The sequence below is a fragment of the Rhinopithecus bieti genome, unplaced genomic scaffold (assembly GCF_001698545.2).
Source record: "Rhinopithecus bieti isolate Rb0 unplaced genomic scaffold, ASM169854v2 scaffold_38981, whole genome shotgun sequence".
NCBI lineage: Eukaryota > Metazoa > Chordata > Mammalia > Primates > Cercopithecidae > Rhinopithecus > Rhinopithecus bieti.
Window position 1 is genome coordinate 3,492,485 of NW_016819573.1, and position 8,474 is coordinate 3,500,958.

Here is an 8,474-nt window from a genome sequence, read left to right on the forward strand (position 1 = left end):
ATAATATATTTCTATAGATATATAACATATATGATTGTGATAGAATATATATTCACACATATATGCCCATATATATATGTATTATATATTATATATATAAATTTGGTCTTTGCTCCCAGTTTCTGACACAGAGTTACTAAAACTCTTGTAATTTTACAATAGTATTACCAAACTAGGCCCCATTTTGCCCATGATGCAGTATGACAATCACTGAGACAATTTTTCAGTAAAGATATTTTTCACTAGGTAGCCAAGCAAGTAGATGGGAAACCAGATCTCAAATTCACCTCCCTGAATATAGGGCTTAGGTGTATTTACAGGATAAAGAAGCAAGCTGGTCTAAGGCATGGAGAAAGGTGATTGGCAGTGGGGAAAAATGAGGTAATCAGTGGTCTGTGCAAGAGAAGTCAGAGTTCATGGCTTTTCATAGGACACATGTGCATTCAGAAAATGGTGGCATTAGCATGATCTGAGGGAGGAGGTTTGGGTCCTCTAACATCAAAACGTGATCTTTCAAGTATTTGCACCGGCCCAGTTGAAGCGTTGGTGGTCTCCATCAGTTTAAACTGGACTAGTTCCTGAAAAATAATTTAAGCAGTCATTAACTATAGTGATATATATGTCAGAGATGTTATCTATAAGGAAGCTAGTGGGAGTACAGTTATATATTGTTTGGTTGTGTTACTTTAAGCCACATAGGTTTTAAGATCAACTGGAAGTAACCTATTAAAACCACACAAGGCAGGTTAAGTTTGGTAGACTTAACCAGGTTAGCCTTTAGTTTCAATAGAGTCATCTTTTGTTCTGATGTTTAGTCTTTGTACCTCATTCCTGGCACATAACTCCTAAAACTCTTAGAATCTCTTGGGTGGTAAAAGTGTCTTTAGTGGACTATTGACATGACTGGTGGCCTCTAGAGAGCTTCAGGATGGGGCTGGTGGCCAGAAAACTAAGGTATGATTAGAGGGTTGGGATTTTCAGTTCTACTCCCCAACCTCTGGGGATAGGACTGGAGATTTAGCTAATCACTAATTTTCAATAATTTAATCAGTCTTGTTGATATAATGAAGACTTCTTAAAACTCTCTCAATGGCAGGGTTCAGAGAGCTTCCAAGTTGATGAACGAATCCACATGTAGAGAGGGTGGCATGCCCCAACTCCACTTTAAGTGTCCCCCAGGCTCAGGACACTTAAAGATATGACACTATCCTTTACAATAAACAAGTAAATATAAGTAAAGTGTTTCCCTGAGTTTTGTGAACCATCTGAGCGAATTATAGAACCTGTGGTGAGATACGGCAATCCTTGGTTTATAGCCAATTGTTCAGAAGTACAGATGGCAATCTGAGACTTGTAACTGGTGTCTGATGTGTTTCTGTCTTACAGGACTGAAACCTTAACCTGTGGTGTCCATGCCAACTCTGACTAGTTAGTGTCAGTGTGGATTTGAATGGTAGAACATCCAGCTGGTGTTCAGAGATTAGGAGAATTCGTTTTTGGTGTGGAAAAACTCACATATTTGATGCTAAAGTACTGTGAGTAAAAACAGCCAAATATATACTATACAGAGATGCTATATCCATATTACATGTGTGTATATGTATATAGGTAGAGATTTAAAACTATAATACTAAACTATAAAATCAAGTATGGGAAATTATTAAATAAATATATATGTAGATAATATTATATTATGGTACTCTGTAGTATGTTTCATATCATGAGAGGTGGGACTCCAAAACTTAAAGTACCATGGATTAACAAAAATTCTGAAAGTCTTGCAAGCAATCTAATTCTAGGCCCCAAAACCCAATAATTACAAGGGAAGTATCCCTTCCCTCTAGATTTGAAAAACCAACCAAACTATCAACCAAGGCATAAGGATATAATGAGAACATTTTTAGGTGAGACAGAACCAGACATTTTAAGTTAATTTTAAGTTTCTGTTAGCATTAGAATGCTGATAACTAATTACATTTTTCATCTTTCCCCAAAGTTAGTAGCCAGTTAAGAAATGGATACAAAAAGCTGAATGATCAATTTACAAGTGATCTATGTCGTTAACAGTACTGAAGTGGACCTGTGGCCAATTGGGTCCCTTACTAGACCCTCAATGGATCTTAAATCTGGAGTTTAGGATCAATCGCCTGAGGGATTTTAAGGGTAGTCCGTCAATCTTTCCAGAATCATTGCTTTGCCTGAATGGAGTATGGAAAGGGCCTTGAGCTAGACATTAAAGGAAGGCTTGATTCCTGACCCAGGTGTGCTTGCTATTTGAAATAGGTCCAGAATGCCAACAGCTAGGGCAGGCCACCTTGAAACAGAAATCCCAGAAGCAGCTGAGCCACACGTTCTGTCCGCATAATTCACCGTAAAATAAGACGTTTTCACCGGGAAGAAGGGAATAAACAAGAGACAAGCCAGAAGAATTTCTTCCATTCATGTTTTCTCTTTTCCTCCTAGTGCAGTGGTGCTCCAAGTGTCGTCCCCAAACCTGCAGCATCAATGTCACCTAGGAACTTGGCAAAAAATAAAAAATAAATAAATAAAAAGGAAATTCTGGAGCACTACCTCAGCAACTTAGCAAATCAGAAACTCTAGGGGAGGAACTCAATGATCTGCATTTCCATAAGCCCTGCAGGTAATTGTAATGCACTATCATGTTGGAGAACTACTGTCATAGAGCCGTAATGGAAGTTTACTTCCTTTTCTGGAAATTTGAGGCTAAGGAGGATTCCCCACCCAATCACCCCTTGAGATTGTATGCCTGATAAATGAAGTCATAAACTGAACATGATATGAGGTCTATTCAAGAGTAGCTCCAACCCAGAAGAGCAGTGTCTGGAAGTCAAAGGATAGCTCATGTGCAGCATGCCTAGGAAACAACTTGCCTAGAATTGACCAGATGGATGGTGGGCTCAAGAAAGGAGGATTTGATAGAAGAGTCAGTGTAATTAAGAAAAGCTAACAGAACTACAATAAAGCACTAGTCATGCGTGGTGGCTCACACCTGTAATCCCAGCACTTTGGGAGACCAAGGCGAACAGATTACCTGAGGTCATGAGTTTGAGACGAACCTGGTCAACATGGTGAAACCTCGTCTCTACTAAAAATACAAAAATTGGCTGGGCATCGTGGTGCATGCCTGTAATCCCAGCTACTCAGAGGCTGAGGCAGGAGAATCACTTGAACCCGGAAGGCAGAGGTTGCAGTGAACTGAGATCACACCACTGCACTCCAGCCTGGGCCACAGAGTGAGACTCCATCTTAATAATAATAATACAACCAGCCGGGCACGGTGGCTCACATCTGTAATCCCAGCACTTTGGGAGGCTGAGGCAGGCGGATCACGAAGTCAGGAGATCGAGACCATCCTGGCTAACATGGTGAAACCCAGTCTCTACTAAAAATATGAAAAATTAGCCAGGTGTGGTGGCGAGTGCCTGTAGTCCCAGCTACTAGGGAGGCTGAAGCAGGAGAATGGGGTGAACCTGCAAGGCGGAGCTTGCAGTGAGCCAAGATCGCGCCACTGCACTCCAGCCTGGGTGACACAGCGAGACTCCGTCTCAAATAATAATAATAATAATACAACAAAGTACCAAGGAAATAAGAAGGAACAGAGGAATGGAGAGAGGAAGAAGAAAAGAAAGATGGAAGAGGGGAAGGAAAGGAGAGAGGGAGAGATGGTGACAGAAAAGGAAGAGGAGGAAAGAAATAACAGATAATCAGCAACTCAAGCAAAAGAAAAATACTTCATAAAGACCAATATGAATCAAAATTAAATATGACATGGATTTGAGCAATTAGGGCTATATCAACAACAAAAAAGAAATTCCATTTCCTCTGGAGTACCACCAGAGTGGTGACATTGGAACCTTAGGGATCACAATAGTTGTCTCTGTGGTATCATCATCATAATACATACACTGGTTGTTGTTTCCCAACTTTTAGAATCAATACACAGGCAAAGCACAAAAAAACTAAACTGGCTACAAAACATAAAAAAGATGTAGTCAGTCCAAAAGGTGTACAAAGTAGGGTCCAACCAACAAAGGTTTGGAAGTAGGAGGTGTGAGGTATGAGGAGCAGACACAATGGGAAGAATGGGAATACACTTCCTCATCATTCAGCATAGTAAGCAATTGTCAATACCTGTGCAGCAAGAGATAGTTGTAGGTAAGTTTCTCAATTTTCTAAGTCACCAGTTGGAGAAAGAGGGTGCACGGGGGCATAGGTGACTCTATTAGATGAAGCAGAGCAAGAAGAGGAATCAGTATACTGCCATGATGCATGCAAACTTAACATCATCAAGGTTAATAAGCTGGATATCAAGGCTTTTGCACAGATTGATATATGTTGCTGGGCAAAAACTTACATTGCTTTCCATGGGATTTGTATACAGCAGTGAATTAACTATAAAGGCTAATTCATTTCGTTGTGATGTTTTGAGATGTCAGCAATATCACTTTGTTAATTTCCATAATGTCTTCCATATCATGAAGCCCGGAAGATAGTGCCCTGAGCTCATGCATTCTTTAACCCAAACAATCCACACTGGGGACACATATGGCCTTCCAGAGGCACTCTACAGTCTCTCCACTTTTTATTTATTTAGAAAAACAGGATATGGCTCTGTTGCCCAGACACAATTGTAGCTCACTGCAGCCTCGAACTCCTGGATTCAAGTGATCCTCCCACCTTAGCCTCCCGAGTAGCTGAAACTACAGGTGCACATCACTACATCCAACTAATTTGTTTATTTTTATTGGAGACAGGGTCTCACTACATTTCCCAGGTTGGTCTTGAACTCCTGGCCTCAAACAATCCTCCTGACTCAGCCTCCCAAAGTGCTCACCACTTTTCAATGATGTATTTTGGTGGCTGAAGAAAAAAGAAAGGGGCTTTCTTGTCAGCTTTCATAATACAGTAATATTACACCAAGATCTAGTCCCATCCACCAAAAGTACTCTTTGAATTCTCCCATACTGAATCGACTTTACAGTCTTCCTCCTCCTCCTTAGGTCTTGAAGGCTCATGTTAATAGAAAGCAGTCCTAAGGTGTGTATTCAGTATTCAATTTGCTGTTTGCTAGGTAAGAAATCTTGGGCAAGTTTCCTTTTGTTTTGTAATAACTCCTTTTGATATAATTTTTAACTTGACCAGATTCACCCTTTTTACTTTTCATTTTTGTTTTTGTAACCTTTTAAGAAAGAGAAAGCCATATCCTGCTTTAGGTATTTGTTTGAGTTTCTAATGAGTTTGTAGAGATGAAAATACTATTCCTACTTTAAAGCCCTGTGTAAATTCCGGGATGAAAGATAGAGTTACAGAAAGGGTATCTTAAGGGAAATAGTATAACAAAGGCAGTGAAAACTATAAGCAAGAGTCATATCATCTCATGGGAGAGGCTTTGTTAGCCATGGAAGGTGAAGGACAGCAAGTGCTGTACTATGTGCCAGCACCTTAGCATCCTGGGAAATGATCACTTTCTAGCAAGGAAGCAGAAATGGTGGAGTGTAAGTGTGGGGATGCTAATGGCATAGACAGTGCTTTTCCTAACAATAAAGGGAGAGTTAAGAGCCCAAAATACTTCACTGTGCAAAAATCAGAGTGCTTGTGGCCTGGAGAACTGGAATAGTGTGGGATCTGGTTGAAAAATAGAAAGGAAACTATTAAAAATCATTGAATTATAACTTAAAACGAGCCAATGTGATGGCATGCAAATTATGTCTCAATATGGCTGTTCAAAACAGAGCAGATGGTGTGGGTCAGGAAAACTTTGTATAAAAAGGTCAAGGAATTAGAAATCTTGGGCAAATACTTATTGCATAAAAATAATTGTATCAATAGCTTTTTTATTTCACTCTAAGTACATGTGCTATATATTTCCATTTGAAAAAATTAAAATTTGCAATTGGAAAATTATGCTTCTTTTCCAAGAAGCTCTTAGCTAGCAACTATTTGTGAGGAATTTATCAAGGGAATCATCACCNCTGTAATCCCAGCACTTTGGGAGGCTGAGGCAGGCGGATCACGAAGTCAGGAGATCGAGACCATCCTGGCTAACATGGTGAAACCCAGTCTCTACTAAAAATATGAAAAATTAGCCAGGTGTGGTGGCGAGTGCCTGTAGTCCCAGCTACTAGGGAGGCTGAAGCAGGAGAATGGGGTGAACCTGCAAGGCGGAGCTTGCAGTGAGCCAAGATCGCGCCACTGCACTCCAGCCTGGGTGACACAGCGAGACTCCGTCTCAAATAATAATAATAATAATACAACAAAGTACCAAGGAAATAAGAAGGAACAGAGGAATGGAGAGAGGAAGAAGAAAAGAAAGATGGAAGAGGGGAAGGAAAGGAGAGAGGGAGAGATGGTGACAGAAAAGGAAGAGGAGGAAAGAAATAACAGATAATCAGCAACTCAAGCAAAAGAAAATACTTCATAAAGACCAATATGAATCAAAATTAAATATGACATGGATTTGAGCAATTAGGGCTATATCAACAACAAAAAAGAAATTCCATTTCCTCTGGAGTACCACCAGAGTGGTGACATTGGAACCTTAGGGATCACAATAGTTGTCTCTGTGGTATCATCATCATAATACATACACTGGTTGTTGTTTCCCAACTTTTAGAATCAATACACAGGCAAAGCACAAAAAAACTAAACTGGCTACAAAACATAAAAAAGATGTAGTCAGTCCAAAAGGTGTACAAAGTAGGGTCCAACCAACAAAGGTTTGGAAGTAGGAGGTGTGAGGTATGAGGAGCAGACACAATGGGAAGAATGGGAATACACTTCCTCATCATTCAGCATAGTAAGCAATTGTCAATACCTGTGCAGCAAGAGATAGTTGTAGGTAAGTTTCTCAATTTTCTAAGTCACCAGTTGGAGAAAGAGGGTGCACGGGGCATAGGTGACTCTATTAGATGAAGCAGAGCAAGAAGAGGAATCAGTATACTGCCATGATGCATGCAAACTTAACATCATCAAGGTTAATAAGCTGGATATCAAGGCTTTTGCACAGATTGATATATGTTGCTGGGCAAAACTTACATTGCTTTCCATGGGATTTGTATACAGCAGTGAATTAACTATAAAGGCTAATTCATTTCGTTGTGATGTTTTGAGATGTCAGCAATATCACTTTGTTAATTTCCATAATGTCTTCCATATCATGAAGCCCGGAAGATAGTGCCCTGAGCTCATGCATTCTTTAACCCAAACAATCCACACTGGGGACACATATGGCCTTCCAGAGGCACTCTACAGTCTCTCCACTTTTATTTATTTAGAAAACAGGATATGGCTCTGTTGCCCAGACACAATTGTAGCTCACTGCAGCCTCGAACTCCTGGATTCAAGTGATCCTCCCACCTTAGCCTCCCGAGTAGCTGAAACTACAGGTGCACATCACTACATCCAACTAATTTGTTTATTTTATTGGAGACAGGGTCTCACTACATTTCCCAGGTTGGTCTTGAACTCCTGGCCTCAAACAATCCTCCTGACTCAGCCTCCCAAAGTGCTCACCACTTTTCAATGATGTATTTTGGTGGCTGAAGAAAAAAGAAAGGGGCTTTCTTGTCAGCTTTCATAATACAGTAATATTACACCAAGATCTAGTCCCATCCACCAAAAGTACTCTTTGAATTCTCCCATACTGAATCGACTTTACAGTCTTCCTCCTCCTCCTTAGGTCTTGAAGGCTCATGTTAATAGAAAGCAGTCCTAAGGTGTGTATTCAGTATTCAATTTGCTGTTTGCTAGGTAAGAAATCTTGGGCAAGTTTCCTTTTGTTTTGTAATAACTCCTTTTGATATAATTTTAACTTGACCAGATTCACCCTTTTACTTTTCATTTTGTTTTGTAACCTTTTAAGAAAGAGAAAGCCATATCCTGCTTTAGGTATTTGTTTGAGTTTCTAATGAGTTTGTAGAGATGAAAATACTATTCCTACTTTAAAGCCCTGTGTAAATTCCGGGATGAAAGATAGAGTTACAGAAAGGGTATCTTAAGGGAAATAGTATAACAAAGGCAGTGAAAACTATAAGCAAGAGTCATATCATCTCATGGGAGAGGCTTTGTTAGCCATGGAAGGTGAAGGACAGCAAGTGCTGTACTATGTGCCAGCACCTTAGCATCCTGGGAAATGATCACTTTCTAGCAAGGAAGCAGAAATGGTGGAGTGTAAGTGTGGGGATGCTAATGGCATAGACAGTGCTTTTCCTAACAATAAAGGGAGAGTTAAGAGCCCAAAATACTTCACTGTGCAAAATCAGAGTGCTTGTGGCCTGGAGAACTGGAATAGTGTGGGATCTGGTTGAAAATAGAAAGGAAACTATTAAAATCATTGAATTATAACTTAAAACGAGCCAATGTGATGGCATGCAAATTATGTCTCAATATGGCTGTTCAAAACAGAGCAGATGGTGTGGGTCAGGAAAACTTTGTATAAAAGGTCAAGGAATTAG